We start from the raw sequence: 17,090 nt of genomic DNA, 5'->3' as shown, positions 1-17,090 counted from the left end.
GCAAAACACTTCTAACTGTGAGATCATATAATAATTGACTGAGCCATTCAGGGGCCATCGTTCTTCTGATCCTAACATATATTGGGTCCACACCCTATTACAATAGTATATCATGTCTTTCTTAGTCATAGGCTCATGGCTATGTTTTGCTTATTTATCTGATATACACCCCAAAGGGCTTTCCTTCAGGATAGGTGGAATATTTCCCATTTTTATAAGTTTGATAACACCAAAACACAAAAGACACAGATAAATTCCAACACAAAAGACACAAATTCTAGCATCGATGCACATGAAACCAAGACAAAACCAGACCAAAACCGACGAACTAGTTCCCAGCGAACCAGTTCCCAGAATCAGGTAGAGTCCAACAACAATTCCCTCCTCCAACAGGGTACCCCAACCCTATTGGGGTTGTCCCATAAAGGAAAAGCCCAGATTGAGGGGGAATATGTTCCCATCATGAATGCTGGAGTGACTTACCCTCCAGAATTGAATCGAGTCCATTGACTCATAGCCCCAAATGGAATCGAAGTTCCCCAAATTGGAGTTTGTCGGTTCACTGCTTCAATTGCCAAGCGCTGGGGTAGCCAGTGCCATTTCAGGGAACTTGGAAAGGAAGATCCTCAGGAAAAGTGGTCCTGGCAGCTGCTAGCGCCTTGCCCCAATATTCCCTGACCAGGATTGGCTAGCCACAAGCAGCAAGGCTCCTGGCTGCCTCGCCAAATTTGTTACCAAATCAAAGCTCACTCTGCTCACCACATGACAGGCCAATGAATTGGAGATGAGGTGTTGAGGCAAGGAATACAACTTTATTCGGAAGGCTGGCAGACTGAGAAACTGGCCTCCAAACCGCGATAAAATGGTTTATCAGAGACATTATTCTGCCATCTTCTCGGTCTGCCAGCTTTCTGAATAAAGTTGTATTCCTTGCCTTGACACCTTGTCTCCGATTCATTGCCCTGTCTTGCGGCGAGCAGAGCAAGCTTGGACTCGGTAACAAACATAGGTTCAAGTTTTTCTTTTTTCTTAATACCAGGTGTATTTGTTTATCTTTTTACCAGCTGAAGGATACTTAAATTGTTGGCAGTTTTTGGTGATAATGAATAAAGTTGATATAAATATTCAAGTATAGGTTTTTGTGTAAATGGAAGTTTCCATTCCTCTTGCATAGATACCTAGGGATGGGTTTGCTAGGGCATATGGTAAGGTTATGTTGACCATACCTAACTGCCAAGCTGTGTTCTAAAGTGGCTATACTGTTCCATTTCCAACAACAATGCATGAGAATTCCATTTGTATCATTTCTTCACCATAGCTTAGTTTTGTTATTTTTGTTTTATCTGCCACTCTAATGCTCATATAGTGGCAGCTCATTATATTTTAATTTATGTTTCCCTAATGACAGGTTACGTTGGTTTTTTGATTCATGGGAGCCAGCAGGGCAGTCACAGGAGCTGCCTAGGGCCACTAGAGCCAGCATTTGCTTGGGTGAAAGGAGGCCTGGGCTCCCAGGAGCCTGCTGGGAGCCTGGTGTCATGGGAGTCACTTGGGTCACTGGAGCTGGGAGGCACTGGGGTGAGGGTGGCCTGGGTTAGCAGGAGTCTGCAGGGAGTCACACAGGATGCAGCACTCAGCCTGATTTGATGCTGGGACAGGCAGATCTGGGATCTGTAGTGAAGTCAGTCACTGTTTTACTATCCTCTTCCCACAGAGAAAGGGTCTCTCTCGTGCTGTACTGCCCAGTCCTGGGGGAAAGGTGTTAGGGGCCTGGGTTCCCAAGAGTTCACCAGGAGCCAGGTATCACAGGAGCCACCTGGAGCTGCTGGAGTTGGCAGGTGCAGGAGGGAGACAGGGGCCTGGGCTCCTAGGAGCCCACAGGAAGCCCTTTGTGGAAGCTGTCTGAGGCTGCTTTATCTGCCTGGAATTACTGGAGTAGGCAGGAGCTGGGATGAGGCATGGGGGTGGGTGTGCCTGGAATCCTTGGCTCTTGGGAAGATATTTTCATGTGCAGATAATCTTCAAGTTGATATTTCTACTGGGAGATGAGCGGATGTCACTTCTAGAGACACTTTCACTTCTTTCCAATCTATATGCCTTTTATTTATTTTTCTTACCTTATTGCCACTGATAGAACATCTAGTAAAAAGTTAAATTGGATTGGTGAGAGCAGACTTCCTCGCCTTGTTCCTGACCTTTGAAGGAAGGCATTTACTTTTTCACCATTAAGTATCATGCTAGCTGTTCTTTTTCTGTAGATGATATTTATCAGGTTAAGTCCTTCAATTCCTAATTTGTTGGGATTTGTTATCTTGGATGAATAATACATTTTTCACATTTTTTTCTATATTTATTGAGATGATCATGTGCTTTCTCTTCTCTTATTTTGTTAATGTGATGAATTATATTGAGTAATTTTCTAATGCTCCTTTCAGTACTTCTAACCAGATCTCCTATTTATGGAGGTAAATCTGAATCATTTGTATGTTTCTTTTTCAGCCTGATTTCTACTCTTTTTGTTTCTTATTCTCTCATTAGCTCTTCTTCCAATAACTGGAAGATTCTCTAGGGGAAATAAAACTCAGTTTCTTGGGCCATGGTTCTCATTTGTGGACCTGGATCTTTTGTGAAGGGGGTTGGCAATAAGGGAGTTGAGGTACAGCTGACTTTACAGGTTGATTCTGTGATAAATTTAAGTTTTTCTTCCTAATACCTTCATGAGATTGAGATTATGACATTTGTATTTATAGGTAAAGATCTCCAAAGAAAATTCCTACCAATTACATCTCCTGTAATCCCACTTTATTGTTGCATCATCATGATTATGGTCCTAGCTACAATTGTGGTGGTACTTTCCACTTTTTTGTCAGGTAAGTTACCTGTCCTCCAAACTTTACAATGTTCTTCACACATTTATGTTGTCGATAAATACTTACTGAGCTCCATTATGTGCCAGGCACTGTGTGAAGTGCTTGAGGTATATCAGTGAACAAAACACACAAAAAATCCCTGCTCCCAGGGAACTCATATTGTAGCAGGAAGACACAGATACTATAATATAGGGGTAACAGTTTGAGGAATACAAGTGGCCAGGGTAAGCCTCATTGAAAGGATGACTTTTCAGCAAACTTTTGAAGGTGATGAAGGAGCCATGTGGCTATATGGGGAAAGCATTCCAGGTGGCAGGAACAAGCAGAATCAAAGGAGGAATCTCCTTGGTAGGTTGGAGGAAAAGCAAGGAGGCTTCTTCAGCTAAAGCAAAATGAGAATGAGGGAGAGTAATGGACTGGGGGTCAGGGAGATAATAGCCTTATGAGTCAGTTAAAGACTTCAGCTTTTATTTTGAGTGTAGTGGGGAGGATGAGGAAGAGGGAAATTGTAGGAGAGGAATGCCATGATCTGAATTTCACTGTAGAATAATCATTTTGACAGCTACTTTGAGAAAAGATTGTTAGAAGAAAAAGTAGACTCAGGAACACCTATTAGGGCAAACTTGTAGAAATCCAGGCCAGAGAGGACCGTGGCTTGGCCCTGATGGTAAAAGTGGAGGTGGGACTAGGTGTCAGAATCTATCTACTTTGAAAGTTGAGTCAACAGTATTTCCTATCAGATTGGATAAGGGAGGAAAAAGTGAGGTTATGGAACAAAAACATCTATTCTTCCCATAGCCTACACTCTGAAATCTTGCTGGTTTCAGAGCATCTAACAAGGGCCCAGATATTTTTATATATATTTAACAGAAATATGTATAAAACAAAAAACTACATAGGAAAACCTACGTTGTATTTTTGGTACTAAAATCAATATTTGAACTGTGTTATGTTTTGTCTACTAGAAGGTTTTATACCCCCTAAGAAATGTACCATAGTAAAATCTAGGAAAGGCAAGGAGTTTGCCTTTCTTTTGTCAAGAGTAAGAAGGACTGATATTAAGGAAGATGTGGGAAAGGGAATCTGTATGATACTAGGAAAGAGTACTACAAAAATTAAATGCTACAGAAATTGATTTCCTTAAAGCCATTAGTGTCCGTGTACCCCTGGGAAGTCAGATACATAGGTACTCTGCTTGAAGTCCAGTGGACTGATGACTTTTGTGCCTGGGATAAGACTGTTAGTGATGACTTAGGAAGGCAACAATTGAATGTACGTATTTCAAGACTGACCTCAGGGGTAAAAGATCACCATACAAAATATATATATATATTTATTCACATATTAGTTTCTGTAGACCATTCTGTTCCAAGGCAAATCCTCAATATAATAAAATCATTTAGGAAAAACCAACTACTGCTAGCTTGCACTCAGCAAGTGCTCATGGATCTCAATATTGTATTCTCCCAGAAACCAAAAAAAGAAAAATGATCTCAGAAAGGCCTGCTGTTTTGGCAAGCAGTGAAATGCAATCATATTTCCACATATTGAGTAGCAGTTGGTATTTTATAAATGGCTAAGGCTGGTAGCATTCCAAGAGGCATTAGAAATATTAGTTGGTAGTGCATTACAGCTCAGCAATTCTGCACATAACCAAGAGTTGGGCAGCATCCACAGAGAGTATTTATTATGTAGCCAGGCACTTAAGAATATGTTTCTGGAAGCAAAATAAGATGATGATAAGGGAAATTATGTAATGAGTGGTGCCAAAATACGTATAAAGGAAAATGATTCATTGGGGAAAACAAACGCATTTGGGCATGGAAGACATTTTTAACAATTTGTCTACCTATAGAAAGTAGCCCCAGACCGATGTTGAGAGAATGGGAAGGAAGGAGAGAGAAAATGGCGTCCACAGATTACAGTACCTACAGCCAAGCTGCAGCCCAGCAGGGCTACAGTGCTTACACCGCCCAGCCCACTCAAGGATATGCACAGACCACCCAGGCATATGGGCAACAAAGTTACAGAACCTATGGACAGCCCAGTGATGTCAGCTATACCCAGGCTCAGACCACTGCAACCTATGGGCAGACCGCCTATGCAACTTCTTATGGACAGCCTCCCACTGGATATTCTACTCCAACTGCCCCCCAGACATACAGTCAGCCTGTCCAGGGGTACAGCACTGGTGCTTATGATACCACCACTGCTACAGTCACTACCACCCAGGCCTCCTATGCAGCTCAGTCTGCATATGGCACTCAGCCTGCTTACCCAGCCTATGGGCAGCAGCCAGCAGCCACTGCGCCTGCAAGACCGCAGGATGGTAACAAACCCACTGAGACTAGTCAACCTCAATCTAGCACGGGGGTTACAACCAGCCCAGACTAAGATATGGACAGAGTAACTACAGTTATCCCCAGGTACCTGGGAGCTACCCCATGCAGCCAGTCACGGCACCACCATCCTATCCTCCTACCAGCTATTCTTCTACACAGCTGACTAGTTATGATCAGAGCAGTTACTCCCAGCAGAACACCTATGGTCAACCGAGTAGCTATGGACAACAGAGTAGCTATGGTCAACAAAGCAGCTATGGGCAGCAGCCACCCACTAGTTACCCCCCCGCAAACTGGATCCTACAGCCAGGCTCCAAGTCAATATAGCCAACAGAGCAGCTACGGGCAGCAGAGTTCATTCCGACAGAACCACCCCAGTAGCATGGGTGTTTATGGGAAGGAGTCTGGAGGATTTTCCGGACCAGGAGAGAACCAGAGCATGAGTGGCGCTGATAACCGGGGCAGGGGAAGAGGGGGATTTGATCGTGGAGGCATGAGCAGAGGTGGGCGGGGAGGAGGATGCGGTGGAATGGGCAGCGCTGGAGAGCGAGGTGGCTTCAATAAGCCTGGTGGACCCATGGACGAAGGACCAGATCTTGATTTAGGCCCACCTGTAGATCCAGATGAAGACTGTGACAACAGTGCAATTTATGTGCAAGGATTAAGTGACAATGTGACTCTAGATGATCTGGCAGACTTCTTTAAGCAGTGTGGAGTTGTCAAGATAAACAAGAGGACTGGACAACCCATGATCCATATCTATTTGGACAAGGAAACAGGAAAGCCCAAAGGCGATGCTACTGTATCCTATGAAGACCCGCCAACTGCCAAAACTGCCATCAAGTGGTTTGATGGGAAGGATTTTCAAGGGAGCAAACTTAAAGTTTCTCTTGCTCGGAAGAAGCCTCCAATGAACAGCATGAGGGGAGGAATGCCCCCCCGTGAGGGCAGAGGGATACCGCCGCCGCTCCGAGGAGGTCCAGGAGGCCCAGGAGGTCCTTGAGGACCCATGGGTCGCATGGGAGGCCGTGGAGGAGACAGAGGAGGCTTCCCACCAAGAGGGCCCCGCGGTTCCCGAGGGAACCCTTCTGGAGGAGGAAATGTCCAGCACCGAGCTGGAGACTGGCAGTGCCCCAATCCGGGGTGTGGAAACCAGAACTTTGCGTGGAGAACAGAGTGCAACCAGTGTAAGGCCCCAAAGCCTGAAGGCTTCCTCCCACCACCTTTCCCACCCCCGGGTGGTGACCGTGGCAGAGGTGGCCCTGGTGGCATGCGGGGAGGAAGAGGTGGCCTCATGGATCGAGGTGGTCCCGGTGGAATGTTCAGAGGTGGCCGTGGTGGAGACAGAGGTGGCTTCCGTGGCACCCGGGGCATGGACCGCGGTGGCTTTGGTGGAGGAAGACGAGGTGGCCCTGGGGGACCCCCTGGACCTTTGATGGAACAGATGGGAGGAAGAAGAGGCGGGCGTGGAGGACCTGGAAAAATGGATAAAGGCGAGCACCGTCAGGAGTGCAGAGACCGGCCCTACTAGACGCAGAGACCCCGCAGAGCTGCATTGACTACCAGATTTATTTTTTAAACCAGAAAATGTTTTAAATTTATAATTCCATATTTATAATGTTGACCACAACATTATGATTATTCCTGTCTGTACTTTAGTATTTTTCACCATTTGTGAAGAAACATTAAAACAAGTTAAATGGTAAAAAAAAAAAAAAAAAAAAAAAGAAAGTAGCCCCTGTTCAGATTTTAAGAAAAACAAAATGCTACTAGCAGAGGCCATAAAAGTACAAGAGTCTAGTTGATATTTGGCCATGTTTTTCTTCAAATCCCTCATTTTGGAATTTGGTTATACTGTACCCACACATACACATATACATGTATATATATATATATATATATATATATATATATATATATATATGTATACACACATATGTAAAAAAAAAGACCTCAAGATGGTAAGTGGAAAAATAGATAAAAGGGATGAGAAAATGTATTTGTTATGATTCACTGTGTCTGTCCAACTTTTAGTGAGAAACACAAAGCCAGTCTCATATGTTCTGTATGTTACCTGCCCAAAAGAATGGATTGGATTTGGAAGTAAGTGTTTTTATTTTTCTGAAGACACAAGGAATTGGACATTCAGCCAGACATTCTGTACCTCATTAGAAGCTGTTCTTGCTCAGTTTGAAACCGAGGAGGAGCTGGTAAGAAATATTTTTGGATCATGTTCTTTGTTGAATACTTAGAACCCTGAGAAAGATATAGCCTGCATAGGGTGAAAGCTGAAAGATAAGGAAGGACCCCATTCCAGGCAGACTTGGGGGCATGGGATGCATATTAGTGCCTAATATTTGTTTGGGGTATATTCTCTACCTGGAACCCTGTGAGACAATTTAGATGCATTCTCTCATGTAATCCTCATAGTTAACCTTCAGTTAGATGTATTGTTCCCATTGTACAAAGAAATATGGTAATCATGTAATTTATCATCCAAATGGGGACATTTTGGGAAGCGAAAGTGAGAATTTTAATATTATGCTGGAACCACAGGCATAACCTGGGACTTTCCCAAATTGGGATGTATGGTCACTTTAATGTAATTTAGGATTAGAGATATTTGAGTGACGTAAGCTGAGAAGTGGGGACTAGTCTCCCTCCAAAGTCTAAGCTTTTCAATTATACCAGGCTGCCACCCAAAGAGAGAAGGTGGGAGGGAAGAGAGACTCAAGAGTAACTTGAAAGAGACACGTGTTTTTACTTTCTGTGTTTTATAATAGAACTTCCTGAAAAGATATAAAGGCCCTTCTGACCATTGGATTGGCCTTAGAAGAGAATCATCACATCATGTTTGGAAATGGACAGACAGCACTGAATATAATGCCTCGTACGTTTTTAGTCTTCTTTTCCTTCTATTGTGTTTACATGTGGTTATGCGTGTGAGTTGTGTTTATGGGAAAGTAAATTTAATAGCATGGAAGGCTTACTGCTCTATGAGGTACAAAATAGAAATTCTTTATATGCTCTTCCACTTATTAGCTGTGCCTTTGGAAAAACTTATTGTGATTTCAATTAAAATCTTTAGCATGATGATGACATTTGACATAGTTTTTCCACTTTCATCCACTGACTTAAACTGTGCTGAAATCCTTATTTAGAATGTAGAGAGAACAGCTGATGCACAGCAGGGGTCCTACAATCCTAAAAAGCCACTGAGGCATTGATATCCACAGACCCTCAGTCCACTCTCCCAGCGGCTGCGTCCATTCACAAAAGGGAGGTCGTCAGGGAACCAATGGGAATTCCCCCTAAATTTTTTCTGGAAGGAACTTAGTAATATATCTTGGATTGTGAACACTTCAGTGGGGGTATTTTGAATTTAACCATTACATTGGAGCAGATAAAATATAAGGGCCCAATCACTTCCATCAATCAAAGCTAAGCCGTTTTAAGAATTTACTATTAAGTAAATAGTTTTATTTTCACACTTGTATGAAACAGGTCAGGAGAACACTGAAAATAATCTTCACTGAAGACCACTGACAATGGAAGTAATCAATAAACAATCAATAATAAGAATAGAAAAGAGTTTTATTTGAGCCAAGCTGAGGACTGGCCCGGAAGCCTGCTTCGCAGATTACTCTGAGAAACTGCTCCAGAGAAGCAGCGTTTCCAGCAGAGTTTTATATTTTATATTTACTATCTTGTTAGAACAGAGAACATTAAACAAGTCAGGGTTACATTTCTTCAAGGTTTCAAATTGAAAAAAAAAAAAAAAAAAAGACCAGCATGTACACAGCCGGCCAGTATGGCCTTGGCCCCTGGGAAGGGAGTCTTATCATTGAAGGAGGACCAGCATTGGTGTCCCAAGAAGAGGGGCATTTAATCTTTGTTTTTAACATGGTCATTCTTTACTTCTGGTCAATGTGCCCTTTTCTTTAATAATTAAAGTGGATGTACAAATGTATGTTTGATAGGCCACAAACAGGCTATTTTAGATAGCATAAAATTCAAGTTAACTCATATATAAGCCAGAATGACTTCCCTATATCTCAAAATGTGATCATTTCTTTTATCACCGCTGATGGCAGCAGTTCACTTGGCTACAACAGCAAACACTAGTTAAATACCTGATAAACAACATAACTGGATTTGGTATGGAGGATGATAATCTTCTGATATTCAAGCAGGGACTTTGAGAATAGAAAAGGAATGAAATACAGACATGGTATATATTTACGAAGAAGCCATATGAATGACAGATTTTCACTTTTCTCTTGCTCACATTAAAAATACCTGGAGTAGGGGTGCTGAAGAATACAGAGGAGGAATGAACGTAGATGTCTGTCCAACCTATGCTTTTTTAATATTTTTGTGTTTGGTTTTAGATTTCTTATCAAAGGAGTTGGGGAATGTGCCTACCTGAATGACATTGGACTTAGTAGTGCCAGGAGCTACACAGATAGAAACTGGATTTGCAGCAAGACAAATAATAATGTCTCCATGGACTTAAATACTTTAAGGACTTTTTAGGGAATTTCACACACCATCTCCAAGAGATGCATTATAAATTGCTATATACAGTTGCTGCTGTATTTCTTGGCCTGCCAAAAATACCACCAATGTGCACTTGTAATACTTGTTAACAGCAAAGAGCCAAGCTATCCTTGAATGACGTAATATAGGGATTTGGAAGAGCAGGATTCTAAATTAAGTAGGTGTTAAGTAATATGAGTTGATATTTATATTTTGAACCCGATAAATATGAACGAATTCCTCTTTATCTATACAGACAGCCCTGTATTTGTACACAGGGGACCATAAAAATGACTATGAGAGCTGAAACCATGCAAAATGATTTTAATAACCAATGAGAAAAGATACAATTGGTTAACACATTCAAAATTCTCTGTCAGTTAAAAATATATAGGGAAATTTTAAAAAGTACTAAGACTAGGGACGTCCCTGGTGGTCCAGTGGCTAAGACTCTATGCTCCCAATGCAGGGGGCCTGGGTTTGATCCCTGGTCAGGAAACTAGATCCCACATGCCGCAACTAAAGATTCCGGATGCCTCAACTAAAGATTCTGCATGCCTCGACAAAGTTTGAAGATCACAAGTGCCGCAACTAAGACCTGGCACAGCCACAAAAAAAAAAAAAGTACTAAAACTAATATTTATTTTAGACTCTGTATTTTAAAACATTAGAAACACTGAAAAAGTGCTTTTTACACTTTAATTCTTAGTGTTTATGTTTTAAATTACCGTGTGCTAAATAAATATTATACCTATAAACAAATACCAATCTTTTGTTTACCCTTTATTGGATTTTAAAAATCCTGTTTTTATCCCAATTAAATCACAAATAGTTAGTTACTTCTACTCATTAGGCATTCAATACCCAACCTCAGAACTGCTTATATACAGTTGAGTTTTAGAAACAAAATGTTTTAAATTTTTACTGCATTAGCTACACTGTACTGATGAGTCCCAAAAAGGATGAAATAGCAATTTATAATGCATCCTCTCTCTTTATGTACTTCCATTTCTCCCATCTCATTGGTGTATTTGTCAGCTGCTTCTTTTTTTAAAAAAAAGCTTTTTGGGGTCTAGTTGATTTACAATGTTGTGTTAGTTTCGGGTGTACAGCAAAGTGAATCAATTATACATATACATGTATCCACTCTTTTTTAGATTCTTTCCCCATATAGGCCATTACAGAGTACTGAGTAGGGTTCTCTGTGCTTTACAGTAGGTCCTTATTAGTTATCAATTTTATATATAGTAGTGTGTATATGTCAATCCCAATCTTCCAATTTATCCCTCCCCACCCCCTTACCACCTGTTAACCATAAGTTTGCTTCTGTTTTGTAGATAAGTTCATTTGTACACTTTTTTTAGATTCCACATGTAAGCGATATTGTATGCTATTTGTCTTTCTTGTCAGTTTCCTCTTGTAATTCTATGCAATTTTGTGTATATTTATATATATTGTATATTTTTATTATTATATATACTTGAGATTATGTATTGGATGCTTTTTGGCTTACAGTTCATTTTATCTCAGGTTTTCTAAGAAGCAGAGACTATGTCTAGTTCACTTCTGTGGCCTTGGAGACTAGTATTGGGTTGGCCAAAAAGTTCGTTCAGGTTTTGTGATATGGAAAAACCCGAACGAACTTATTGGCCAACACAATACAATGCCTCAAGTACAGCATGTGTTCTAAATATACCTGTGGATATATCTTCATGACTATGAGATCCTGACTATTTGCTTACCTTTGCTTAGTTTCTGCTAACTTTCTCATAAAGAAAGCTAAATTTCCACAGAAATCTGGAAAGTAAAAAAAAGAAAAGATTTTATATTCATAAACTTACAAATGAAAGTTTAAGTTAGTGTAACTAACTTACAAATGAAATTTGAGTCAAACTGTGACCCTAACTGACCTAGTATTCTTTTACAAACTATTTTCCAAGCCATGTATCTAAAGCATGAATTCTGTTTCTTAGCTGTGACCTTTATAAATTACATAGCCCCTCAAAGCAGAGTTTCTTCCCATGGAAAATAAATATAAGAGTAGAGTTCCCTGTGCTAAATGGGAAGGAAACCTAAAAAAGAGAGGATATAAGTATAACAGATTCATTTTACTGTACAGCAGAAACTAAGACAACATTGTAAAGAAACTATACTCCAATAAAAATTAATTAAAAAAAAGAAAACATGTTGAAATCAAACCTTTGATGGATATGAAACTATACCAAACTCACTTGGGAGCATGCAGACAAAGCAGTCTCAGAACCTTCACAGTTCCTGACAAAATTGTCAATCTTGGGTGGGGAGGGGTACAAGTATGTCTAAATAATATTAAGAAGGATATTCTGTACAAATTGAGATGACTTTCTGACATAAAAGAACTTTTTCTTCTAAATGCTAATGTTTCTATATTTCATAGACCTTAACTCTAGTTTCAATCTGAAATAAAATCACACTTCAACCAGAAAAAAAACATATATATATGTGTGTGTATGATTAACAGTTTCACTGGCTAGTTTTAAGATTCAAATGAGGTAACAGATGAAAGTCTCTTGTCACTATATCTGACTTAGTAAATATTTAATAAATAGTTTTTCTTCCATTATTGCTCTATGGAAATAAAAGTAAAAATAACAGCAAATATTCTGCTACCAGTGTGGGAATGTCTAAGTGATGGTAAATCCATTGTCACTTTCCTGCTGCCACCAGCAGGAAGTCAGCGAGCTGTAAAAATCAATTTCTAGTGCTTCAGTAGAAATCACTACTGGTTGAATTAATCATTCACAGCTCATGAGGAAAACATTTCTTCACAGGAACAAGCCTGCAAAAGTACCTGGAAAAACGTCTACATAATTTGGGACTTACCCATTCTTTCCCTTTAAATTCATTCTGATTCATTCGTTATATTGTAACCAGATGGATTATTCTAATCCAAAGTGTGATCGGGTCACTCCTTTAAATAAAATCTTTTAATGACTTCTCCTTTATTCTCAGTGTACCACCCAAACTCCTAATGCTAATCAGAGTCATATAATATAATTGTGTCACTGCCTCTCCAAAATATAAAAAACAAAACAAAAGCCTCCTAGAATTAATGAGTCCAGAAAGGTTGCAGGATACAAGTTCAAGACACAAAACGTAATCACTTTTTATATACTAACAATTAAGATGTGGAAACAAATGAGAAACACAATATCACCTGTCATTCCAAAGAAAGTGAAATATTTATGTACAAAATTAAAACACATTCAGGAAATGCATGCTGAAATTTTAAAACGCTGATAAAAAAATGAAAGAAAACTGGATAAATGGAGGTACAGACTGTGTTGGTGGATTTGAAGGCTTAACATAGTGAAAATATCAGTTCTTCCCAAAGTGATCTATAGGTTTAATGCAATTTATGTTAAAATCCAGCAGGATTTTCACAGACATAGACTATAGAAAAACTTATTCCAGAATTCAAATGGAAAGACATAGGCCCTAGAATAACAAAACAATCTTGAAAAAGAACAAATTGGAGGGACTCATTTTATATGATGTTAAGGTTTACTACATTGCTAAGGTCATTAAACCATGTTCGCAGAGTGCTGGACACATAGATTAATACAAAGGAACAGAGGACCCATAAATAAACCCACAGAAATATGACCAACTGAATTTTCACAAGGGTACCAAAGCAATTCAGTAAGTAAATGATGCTGGAGCACTTGGACGTCCTCTGGCAAAAAATGAGCTTTGACCTAAACCTTACATCTGAAACCAATATTAGCCCCAAAGGGACTCTAGGCTTACATCTAAAACATAAAACTAGAAAGATTTTAGAAAAAACATAGGAGAAAAATTTTTGGATATAGAGCAAGGCAATAAATTCTTAGACCTGACATCAAAAGCATGATTCATAAAAGAAAAAATTAATAAACTACACCTCATCAAAATTAAATACTTTTTTTGTTTGCCTAATACCCTGTGAAGACAATGAAAAGACAAGCTAGAAACTGGGAGAAGAGTTGGCACATAAGTTGTCTGACAAAGGACTAGTATCTAGAATATAGAAAACTCTCCAAACTCAATAATAAAAAATCCAACTAGAAAATAGATAACTTTAAAAAAAAAAGATTTTCTTTTAGGTAAATTTCAGGTTTACAATGAAATTGAGAGGACAGGTCAGAGACATTGCATATACCCCCTAACCAGACACATACATAGCTCCTGCATTATCAATAACACCCACCAGAATGGTACATTTTTCACCAGGGATGAACCTACACTGACACATTATAATCACCCAAAGTCTACAGTTTACTTAAGTGTTTATTCTTGGTGTTGTGCATTCTATGGGTTTGGACAAAAGTATATCGACATATATGCACAGTTACAATTTCACTGCCCTCAAAATCCTTTTTGCTTTGTCAATTTATCTTCCTCCATTCCCTGACCCCTGTAACCACTGGTCTTTTTATTGTCTCCATAGTTTTACCTCTTCCAGAATATCATACGACTGGCGTCATACAGCGTTTTCACATTGATTTCTTTCACTTAGTAATATGCATCTAAGTTTTCTCCATGTCTTTTCATGAATTGGTAGCTCATTTTTTATTATCTCTGAATAACATTTCTTTGTCTGAATGTTCCACAGGTTATCCATTCGTCCACGAAAGATCTCTTGATTGCTTCCAAATTTTAGTAATTATGAAAAAAGCTGCTAAAAACATCCTCGTGCAGATTTTTATGTGGACAGAAGTTTCCGGCTCCTTTGGGTAAATACCAAGGAGTGCAACTGCTAAATCATAGCGCCAGTATATTTAGTTGTGTAAGAAACCATCAAACTCTTTCCAAAGAGATGGTATCATTTTACATTCCCAAAAGCAATGTACGAGAGTTCCTGTTGCTTCATATCTTTGTAAGCATTTGTTGTTGTCAGTGTTCCAGATGCTGACCATAAAAGATGTGTAGTAGTACCTCATCATTATTCATTATTCTAATTTCATTTCCCTGATGGCATATGATATGAAACATCTTTTTCATATGCTTATTTGCCACCTGCATATCTTCTTTGATGAGGTGTCTATTAAGGTTGAGTTTAAGAGTCCTTTGTATGTATATTTTGAATAACAGTCATTTAGTGGATGTGTCTTTTGCAAATATTTTCTCCCAGTCTGGTTTGCTTTTAATTCTCTTAATATTGCCTTTTTGCAGAACAGAAGTTTTTATTTTAATGAAGTCCAGCTTATTAATTATTTATTTCATGTATTGTGTCTTTGATATTGTAGCTAAAAAGACATCATCATACCCAAGGGAATCTAGGTTTTCTCTTATGTTATCTTCTAGGAGTTTTATGGTTCTGCATTTTACCTTTAGGTCTATGATCCATTTTATGTTATTTTTTTGTGAAGGGTGTTAGATCAGCATCTAGATCATTTTTTGGTTGTTGCTGTATGTGGATGTTCAATTGTTCTATCACCATTTCTCCATTGTATTGTCTTTGCTCTTTTGTCCAGGTTCAGTTGACTACGTTTATGAGAGTCTGTTTCTGGTCTGTCTATTCTGTCCCATTGATCTATTTGTCTTATTTCACCACACTGTCTCGATTACTATAGCTAGATAGTAAGTCTTGACATCGAGTAGGGTCTGCTCTCCAATTTTCTTCTCCTTCAATATTGGGTTGGCTATTCTGGGTCTTTTGTCTTTCCATATAAACTTTAGAATTATTTTGTCAAAATCCATAAAATAACTTGCTGCATTTTTAATTGTGATTATATTGAATCCATAGATCATTTTGGGAAGAACTGACATCTTGACAATATTGAGTTTTCCTATCTGTAAATATAGAGTATCTCTCCATTTATTTAGTTCTTTGATTTTGTTCTTCCGAGTTTTGTACTTTTCCTCATATAGAACTTGAACATATTTTGTTAGATTTATACCTAAGCATTTCATTTTTTTAGGGTGTTAATAAAAATAAATGATATTTTGTTTTTAATTCCACATTTTGCTTGCTCATTTTTGGTGTCATGGAAAACAATTGACTTTGGTATAGTCTCCTCTCACTCATGAACATAAGGCTAATATCATGTGACTCAAAGCCCCAACCCTCTTCTCACATGTACTCACATGGTTGTTCTTTCTGATGTGACTATCTTCACATTAGCATAAACTATTGTTGACTGGAAAATATGCATAACCTAAAAGTTGAGACTTCTGTTTTATTCGACAGACTTACTGAGGACTATAGCCCACAGTTGGCAGCCTTTTAGATAGCTCTGAGGGACTGTTCCAAAGGGGTAAAGGGGTAAGAGGTAAGGGAGAAGCCAGAATATATAAGAGTTTTTTGCTGAAAAAAAAAAAGACCATGTAGTTGAACATCAAAAGGTTACTGCTAACCACATAAAAACCAGACATCTCAAATGAGTAATTTTAGTGCTTTTCTATGTATGGGAAGATGCAAGAGTCTGGGCTCATTGAAATTATTCCTTTGATATGCATCTTAACTATCTAGGGCCAGCATCCTGTTTTTCTTCTTTCTGGATTCCTCTCAGGATGCACTGCTGGAGGCGGCTGAAGTGGCTGATGGATTTATGGCCACAGCATCCTTTGTTTACTGAAATGGCCAGTGTCATTCTTTGTCCACGCTATCTAGCCAGGATGTTCCTATTACTTGGGAAAATCCAAAGGTTTAGAGGTTACCTCCAGGAACTGGGACAAAGGGTCAGACCTCACTTTGAGTAAAGTTAATTCTTCACCACACAATGGGCAAGAGACATGAACAGACATTTTCCAGAAGAGAATGTACAGAAGGCAAATAAGACCAAGAATAGATGCTCATGGTCATCAGCCACTAGAGAAATGCAAATTAAAACAACAGTGATAGGGCTTCCCTGGTGGCGCAGTGGTTGAGAGTCCGCCTGCCGATGCAGGGGACGCAGGTTCGTGCCCCGGTCCGGAAAGATCCCACATGCCACGGAGCGGCTGGGCCCGTGAGCCATGGCCACTGAGCCTGCGCGTCTGGAGCCTGGGCTCCGCAAGGGGAGAGGCCACAGCGGTGAGAGGCCCGCGTACCGCAAAAAAAACAAAAACAAAAACAAAAAAACAAAAAAAAACAACAGTGATAAGTAACTATATACATGCCAGAATTACTTTAAAAAAAAAGAATGACAATGCAAAATTCTGATGAGGATGCAGAGAAACTGGATCATACATTGCTGATGGGAATATAAAATATTACAGACACTCTGGAAAATAGTTTGACAATTTTTTAAATTTTTTGTGGTAAGAACACTTAACAGGAGACCCCCTCTTAACCAATTTTTAAGTATACGGTATAGTATTTTTATCTACAGGTACA

The 17,090-nt window shown here is 39.4% G+C and overlaps 1 pseudogene across 1 annotated transcript; it reads left to right on the top strand.

Moving 5' to 3' along the window:
- The first annotated feature begins 4,775 nt into the window (after positions 1-4,775).
- LOC307060566 (RNA-binding protein EWS-like) lies at positions 4,776-8,132 on the top strand (annotated as a pseudogene). Its single transcript, XR_013811544.1, has 2 exons — positions 4,776-7,422; positions 7,996-8,132. The product of XR_013811544.1 is annotated as an RNA-binding protein EWS-like (transcript).
- Positions 8,133-17,090: the final 8,958 nt, after the last annotated feature.

This window comes from Hyperoodon ampullatus (assembly GCF_949752795.1).
Source record: "Hyperoodon ampullatus genome assembly, chromosome: 11".
In the NCBI taxonomy this organism is placed as follows: domain Eukaryota; kingdom Metazoa; phylum Chordata; class Mammalia; order Artiodactyla; family Ziphiidae; genus Hyperoodon; species Hyperoodon ampullatus.
Note: the sequence above shows the minus strand (reverse complement) of the source record. Positions and strands in the feature narration are given on the sequence as shown.